At 35.0% G+C, this 8,200-nt stretch overlaps 1 protein-coding gene across 1 annotated transcript in view; it reads left to right on the plus strand.

Moving 5' to 3' along the window:
• Hus1-like (Hus1-like checkpoint clamp component) overlaps positions 1-8,200 on the plus strand; it is a 60,615-nt gene that overhangs the window by 37,673 nt on the left and 14,742 nt on the right.

The raw sequence follows: 8,200 nt of genomic DNA on the forward strand, positions 1-8,200 counted from the left end.
TAGCCCTCCTTAAAAATAAAGCTAGTGAGTATTAGAACCATTGACCTTGCCAGAAAAACAGTTCAGCAGCATTATGGTGAAGGCAATGAAAAACTGTATGTTCTTGGCAGAATGACATTAAGGCTGCTCAGCAGAACATACAGTATATGATGATGCCAAGGGGGGTGAATATTTAGTTGCATTAAGGCTTTAGCTTAAGAAAGATAGCCATTATTGACATTATAAAGTAGTTTAACTAGAAAAGTGATTTACATTTCTTTTATACAATTGTGATAAAGAAGAATGGATAAAATAATTGAAGGGAGGGAAGAATTTGAATCAAGAGTATATTCTGTCATTATTCTAATGCTGGTTGGAACACATGAAGAGAACAAGAAATAGGATCAGAAGTTTCAGAAATAAAAGAAATTTTCAATTCAAGTGTAAGGGACCTCTTCCTATCTTTGAGATATGACCTACTTTTGTATGAGTGCCTAGAACATGTGTAGCTAATTTTGAGAGTAAATCAGACCAATGGTTTTTGGCAAAATTGAAACATCTGAACCTCTGATATCACAGCGATATGGAAAACAGGTTGAAAGCAAGGAAAAATCCACAAAACTTGCCAGAACAGTTTGGGAAATGGCATATGACAATATCACAGACAAACACAAAATGATCTGGATATACAGCTGGGAACCTAAAGGTGCATTCACACGATCGAACAATGTTCGACGGATATAATTGTTACCAACTAGCAGTGGAAAGCGAAAAGGCTCGCTGATTACGTCAGAAGCGAGCACCAAGTGGTGTACCGGACACTGTCCGTGTTCCCAGCATCGAAACGTCGCACACTGAATTAAATGCCTGAGTTACCAACGGACATCACCTTCGAACATTGTCCACCGGTCTATGCCCTGTAAGCAGATTCGAAACGGTGGTAAACACCCTCATCTGGTATCACTGCTTGTTGCCAGATCCGCTTCCATCGTTTCACCACTTATGACGTCATCCTGCTTCTCCTGTGATATGGTAACGATTTTGTCCGTCGAACATAGTTCGATCGTGTAAACGCACCTTAAGGAACTGGGCGTGAAAGGGCATTATCAACTTTCAGTCAGTCTTTCTTTTATACAGGGAACTACAGTCAGTCTTTCTTTTATACAGGGAACTTTAGGTGGGAATATTTTATATTGAACAAAATGGGCTACGTAATGGGTTTGTTGTGAAACTGTCATTTACAATGTGTCATTTAGGTTATGTTATTCCCATAATTTTTAGTTTAATAAAAGTTTATCATGACCTTTCTTTAGCTTAAATTTTTGTATTCTTAGTAGTGATGGAATGAATAGTTTTTATTCAAAGGAATAAAAACATTAAAGAATTCAAATTGTGGTGTGTATAAACCACTGAAAGAAAGCACGCACAGGAAGCAGTTAGTAGATGATATTGCTATGGGGAAGGGATAGGAAGAAAGAGAGACATGGTGTGGTGTACAAAGGACAATGGAAGAACGGAAATGAACCTTGAAACTGTGGCAGAAGACAGGCAATGAAGATATATAATGTATACAAGGAAAAGAGGAGGGAAGCTAAAAGACATGTGGCAAGGGCAGAGAGAGGAATGGAGTCAAAATCTCAGTGCAGTGGATGAAAAAGAGAAGATATTCAGGCTAGCGAAGTGACTGAGGAATGATGGCCATGAATTGAAAAGAGCAAGACACTGTATATACAAGATGAAAATGAAGAAGTTGAACCTGAAAAGAAAACAATACTGGAAAGATGGAGGCAGCATCTTGAAAATATTCTAATATGGAAATTTATGTGAACTGGAGGATTTTAGCATGGTAGAGGGTTGAAGAGACTAACAGTTAAGAGGTTATAAGGCCTCCTGGGGAGATGATAAATGGAAAAGCCCCAGGATCATGTTGCATAGCTGGAGAACCAGTTATTCCTGAGCATACCAGAATATGAAAACCCAGCAAAAGAAGAGAAGGATCAGGAGAATGGAAAAGAAGGGGATGCATTGCAGTTTGAAAATTATTAAGGAATAAGTTTGCTTAAGCATACTTGGAAATGTTAGAAAAGGTTTTGGGGGAAAGGCTGAGAAAAATTAGATCAAGGCCACATCAGTTTGACTTCATGACGGTGGTAAATACAGAAGATGTCTGTATGGTGAGGCAACTACATATAGTGATACCTTGGTAGTCATCAAATTCGGTACTTGACGCATTTTGACAAGAAAAAACTGTCTTGGAACTCGTCGTTTGCTAGGCACTCAACTTGCAAGCTAATACTGTTTGTCTTTGAGATGCTGTGACATATTAGCTCTTCCACACCATACAGAGAGTTCAGTAAAGTAGCTCTCAGTCAGTAGTGTCCGTCTCAATCCATTCTAACCTTTTTTGTATGTTTTTGTGCTGTTTTTGTGCATACTGTTCATCATGGCTCTAGGGTGAGTTTCTTTTTCAGTAGAATATACCAGGCTAGGTTTATCATTGATAATGCACATTACATCTTACATCTTGAAGTTAGTGTTTGCCTGTAAGCAAATGTTCAGTAGACTAAATGCAAATCATCATACATTTAACCAGGTTTACCAAACTTATGGCCTGTCAGGTAATTAATTACTAATATTTATAATTAAAAACCACATACTAGGCCATGCAAAACTCTGTCATAAACAGCAGCAAGCACTGACGTAAACAACTAAATCAAGAAACATTAGTTTGCCAATGTTAGTTACTGTAACAGTTGTACGTTTATTAAGAATTGAGTTACATTGACTTATTAAAAATTTGCTAGTTGTTAGCGGTGACTTTCGTAAATAAACAAATTTATTTATATTAATCTTTTACACAAGGGATAAGAAGATCTAAGAAAGTACTGTATAACACTGAATTTAAGCTGCGGCTGAAAAAAATTAATGATGTGCAAAAGCAACGTCCAAAACTGACTGAATGACTACTTTGCTTAATTTAAAATTTACTGCATTTACAAACAAAGGTAAGCTGCAGTAATCCAGCTTTGATAATTAAAAAAAAATGTATATCTGAATCATGTTTTACTAAACTATAGTGGTAATGATGAAGTCTGTAAAATGCAACTGACTTTTTTTTTTTTTTCTTGAGAATGTAAACATTACCAGAATGCAAATGGTGCACAGTGGCACTGTTCATATTTCATAATATGGTAATATGACAATACACACAGTTATGTTCAATAAAACATCAGTTTTATTAGAATTAACATTACTTTAATACAAGTGTAATATTTAACTTTTGCAAATGGTTAATACCGGTGTAACCAAGGTCAGAAGGTTTACCAGCCTAACCAGAGCCGACAGTTCACACACACATTTTGTAGGTCAAGTACGATGCATCCTCCTAAAATCTGACTAAAAATTGTTTTTGAAAGTCACATTGTTTCTGAGTCACATGAAATGAGAGTATGTATGGCCAACACATAAATGTTCATATTAACCCTTAAACGCCGACTGGACGTATCGTATGTCGACTAAAATTGTCCGTCGGGTGCTGAGCGGATGTACGGTACGTCGACTACAAAAAGTTTTTTTAAATATTCGCGGAAAAATAGTTATAGGCCTAGTTTGCAAAAGATTTTCAATCACACGCCTTGAGGGATGCTGGGAGTTCACGAATCACGCTGTTGTTTTGTTTACAAGTGTTACTGAGCCGCGCATGCACGAATTTCTTTCTTCTCGCACTACAGAGCATCGGTGATGCATCTCAGAAATTCTTTCATCACTTTGTCGTAATTTTTGCACCGTTTTATATTAGCCGTTACATAAAGTTTTATATATGAAAATGTGCACAATTTCAGGTAGAAAACAACCCATGGTTGTAGCTTTTATAAGTTTTGAAATATTTTCATATAAATCACGATAAGTGCCAACATTTCAACCTTCGGTCAACTTTGACTCAACCAAAATGGTAGAAAAACGCAATTGTAAGCTAAAACTCTTACATTCTAGTAATATTCAATCATTTACCTTCATTTTGCAACAAATTGGAAGTCTCTAGCACAATATTTCGATTTATGGTGAATTTTTGAAAAAAAACTTTTTCCTTGCGTTTGCTCGGTAACTCGGCTGAAAATCTCAGAAATTCTTTCATCACTTTGTCATAATGTTTGCACCGTTTTATATTAGCCGTTACATAAAGTTTTATATATGAAAATGTGCGCAATTTCATGTAAAATAAAACGAAAAACAACCCATGGTTGTAGCTTTTATCAGTTTTGAAATATTTTCATATAAATCACGATAATTGCCAAAATTTCAACCTTTGGTCAACTTTGACTCGACCGAAATGGTCGAAAAACGCAATTGTAAGCTAAAACTCTTACATTCTAGTAGTAATCAATCATTTGCCTTCATTCTGCAACAAATTGGAAGTCTCTAGCACAATATTTTGATTTATGGTGAATTTTAAAAAAAAACTTTTTCCTTACCTCCGCGCGTGGTAACTCTGCTGAAAATCTCAGAAATTCTTTCGTCACTCGTAATGTTTGCACCATTTTATATTAGCAGTTACATAAAGTTTTATATATGAAAATGTGTGCAATTTCATGTAAAATACAACAAAAAACAACCCATGGTTGTAGCTTTTATCAATTTTGAAATATTTTCATATAAATCACAATAAGTGCCAGAATTTCAACCTTCAGTCAACTTTGACTTGACCAAAATGGTTGAAAAACGCAATTGTAAGCTAAAACTCCTACATTCTAGTAATATTCAATCATTTACCTTCATTTTGCAACAAATTGGAAGTCTCTAGCACAATATTTCGATTTATGGTGAATTTAAAAAAAAAAAACTTTTTCCTTACGTCCACGCGCGCTAACTCTGCCGAAAATCTCAGAAATTCTTTCGTCACTTTGTCGTAATGTTTGCACCGTTTTATATTAGCTGTTACATAAAGATTTATATATGAAAATGTGCACAATTTCATGTAGAATACAACTAAAAATAACTCAAGGTTGTAGCTTTTATCAGTTTTGAAATATTTTCATATAAATCACGATAAGTGCCAAAATTTCAACCTTCAGTCAACTTTGACTCGACCGAAATGGTCGAAAAATGCAAATTGTAAGCTAAAAATCTTACATTCTAGTAACATTCAATCATTTACCTTCATTTTGCAACAAACGGGAAGTCTCTAGCACAATATTTCGATTTATGGTGAATTTTTGAAAAAACTTTTTCCTTACATCCGCACGCAGTAACTGCTGAAAATCTCAGAATTTCTTTAGTCACCTTGTCGTAATTTTCACACCGTTTTATATTAGGCCTTACATAAAGTGTTATACATGAAAATGTGTGCAATATCATGTAGAATACAACAAAAAATAACTCATGGTTGTAGCTTATATCAGTTTTGAAATATTTTCATATAAATCACAATAAATAGAAAAAATTCGACCTTCGGTCAACTTGAACTCTACCGAAACGGTCGAAAACTGCAATTGTAAGCTAAAACACTTACAGTCTAGTAATATTCAGTCAATTACCTTCATTTTGCAACAAACGGGAAGTCTCTAGCACAATATTTCGATTTATGGTGAATTTAAAAAAAAAAAACTTGTTTTTACATCTGGGCGTTATGAATTCATGCATCATTTTGTGATGATATTTTCTATGTTGCTTTGATCGTTTTACAATTTGTTATATACCAAAATCATCGCAATTTAGTGTACAATACAACAACAACAAAAAATAACCATTAGCTTTAACCATTTTGCTCACAGCGCGATTTGTATACAATTATATAAAAAAATTCCGCTTTGTCATATATTCTAATATTTATATATGATAATGATATTTTTTTCATTTCTGATGGTTGCATACTAAACTTCAAGCAATGACAAAAAAAGGAGCCAAAAATGAACTCTTAATCTTGAAAATTAAGCGTGTTGTGATTTTTTGAAAAAAACTTTTTTTCTGCTTCTGCGCTAACTCCCGAACGCCACCGGCATACGACAGACACTTTTGTAAATAGAGGCTCGGCGTTTAAGGGTTAACTGGGACCATGAATCGATGTTAAATTTCATCGATCTTAAAACTTATGACGACGCTCGATCCTCCATAAAAAAAATTGGTTTTTAGGAAGAAAAGTTAAGTATACCTTAGTTTTACCAGACCACTGAGCTGATTAACAGCTCTTCTAGGGATGGCCCGAAGGGTTAGACTTATTTTATTTGGCTGAGAACCAATTGGTTACTTAGCAACGGGACCTACAGCTTATTGTGGAATCCGAACCACATTATAGCGAGAAATGAATTTCTATCACCAGGAATAAATTCCTCTAATTCCTCATTAGCTGGCCGGAGACTTGAACTCGGGCCCAGCATGTGCTAACCCACAACTCTACCGACTCACATGTTGGATAAGGGATTGTAAACATATAGTGAAAATAGTGCACAGAAAAGGAATTTAGTCAGGAGCACCACATAAGATTATGATCACCATTGTAAAAAAATAAAGATGAATTTATGGTGCGTTTTGTTTAAGGAATCAAAACTGTGACAAACAGAGGTCTTAAACATGAAGTATGTAAAATACAAGCCCATCATTGCATAAAATACCTTTTAAAATGGTATTTTTTGGGGTGGTCTGGTACAAATTAATTAATATTTGCTTTATTCTTTATGGGAAAAATTCGTTTGGTACTCATTGTGTTTGGCACTTGTCATGCCTTCTGGAACCAATTAACGACGAGTACCGAGGTATCACTGTACATAAAAAATACTGGCACTTGACAGAGTACCAAGATGGGTATTTCAAAAGCAGAGAATACTGTACCTGAAAGCTCATGAAGTTAGTGATGTTCATTTCCACATCACGATATCTGAAATAAAAACCAGGGCAGATGTTTGAGATGAATTTGAGATAATGTTAGTGTCCTGTGTTGTTAATCAAAGTAATGGAGGAGGATACAAAGAAGTGCAGCAAAGGATGTTCTGCAAATTACCATAATACTGTACAGTGTTATCTCCATAATCAGAAGAAGAGGTTGTTGGAATTAAAAGGTGGAAGAAAGGAATAGGAATAGAGAGCAGAGGAATGAAAATAAACTTTAGTGAAGCTAAGTGTGTGGTGACTTGAAAAGAAGCAAAGGAAAAAGTAGTGAGTGGCCACGTGGCTGGTGTGGGAGGGTTGTCAAAGAGAACTTAAGTACTTTATGCTGTATGTGATAAATGATGTCACAAGAGATGTTGTGAATTACAAAATATACCATACATGATGCCTAAGATTTATTATAAGAGTAAATGGGGGTGAGAGGGAAGTTAAGAACCATGTAAAAGATGGGCAGGTCTTAGAAAACATATAACATTTCTGTTATTGTGAAGATACACTGGACTATGAGACAGAGATTAGCAGCTATAGCCTGGAAAAGAGGGAGAGAGATACTAAGACCACTGGTAAATGTACTACTTTCAAGCAGCAGAAACATGACTACTAACAGAGAAAATGGAAGATTTTGAAAAGGCATGGCTTTAGAGTATGGTTTATGGATTTAAGATTGTATTATGAAAGAAGTACTGTAGTGCCAGAAAGCTGTGGTGTCAAATAACTAGATTGTAGACAGATCTCAATGATTGAAATACTTGGGAATGTGATGAGAAGAGCTGAGAACAGTAGATATGGAGTAATAGGATGAAGATCTATAGAAAATTCCAAGACATTCTAGAAAAAGAGGATAGATTAAGACCAGACCTGCTAAAAGTTCAGCAGTATGTTCATAAGACAGCGTGAAGTGGAGAGGACTCATACCCATATAACTGCTTAAAGGGGAAAGCAGACAAAAATATTTAAGATGATAGTGAGTTTCTTTGCCAGCTGTGTTTTTAACTGTTGGTCAAGAGATTTGCATGAAACTTATGATGCATTTTCACATAGTTCAGTAAAAGTTAGTTATGGGCAAAGTGAGTTTGATTGTGGCATTGTGGAAGCTTGTAAACCAAACCAGGAGCAAATTTTCATCATACTCTTATAAACATTTTATATCTAAGTGAAAGTTCTCTGCCCCTGATTTACTGATTCATAGTAGTTAGGGATTTTGAAGGGTTATGCTCATTAAATTTTCATATTCTAGTTATTTCAAGTTTTATTTTTTTGTCAAGAATATGTATAGAAAATATGATTCTAAATATACCATGCAGTAATTTAGATGATATGTGTTACTGTATATGCAGTG

The sequence above is a fragment of the Macrobrachium rosenbergii genome, chromosome 5, assembly GCF_040412425.1.
Source record: "Macrobrachium rosenbergii isolate ZJJX-2024 chromosome 5, ASM4041242v1, whole genome shotgun sequence".
Taxonomy (NCBI): Eukaryota; Metazoa; Arthropoda; class Malacostraca; order Decapoda; family Palaemonidae; genus Macrobrachium; species Macrobrachium rosenbergii.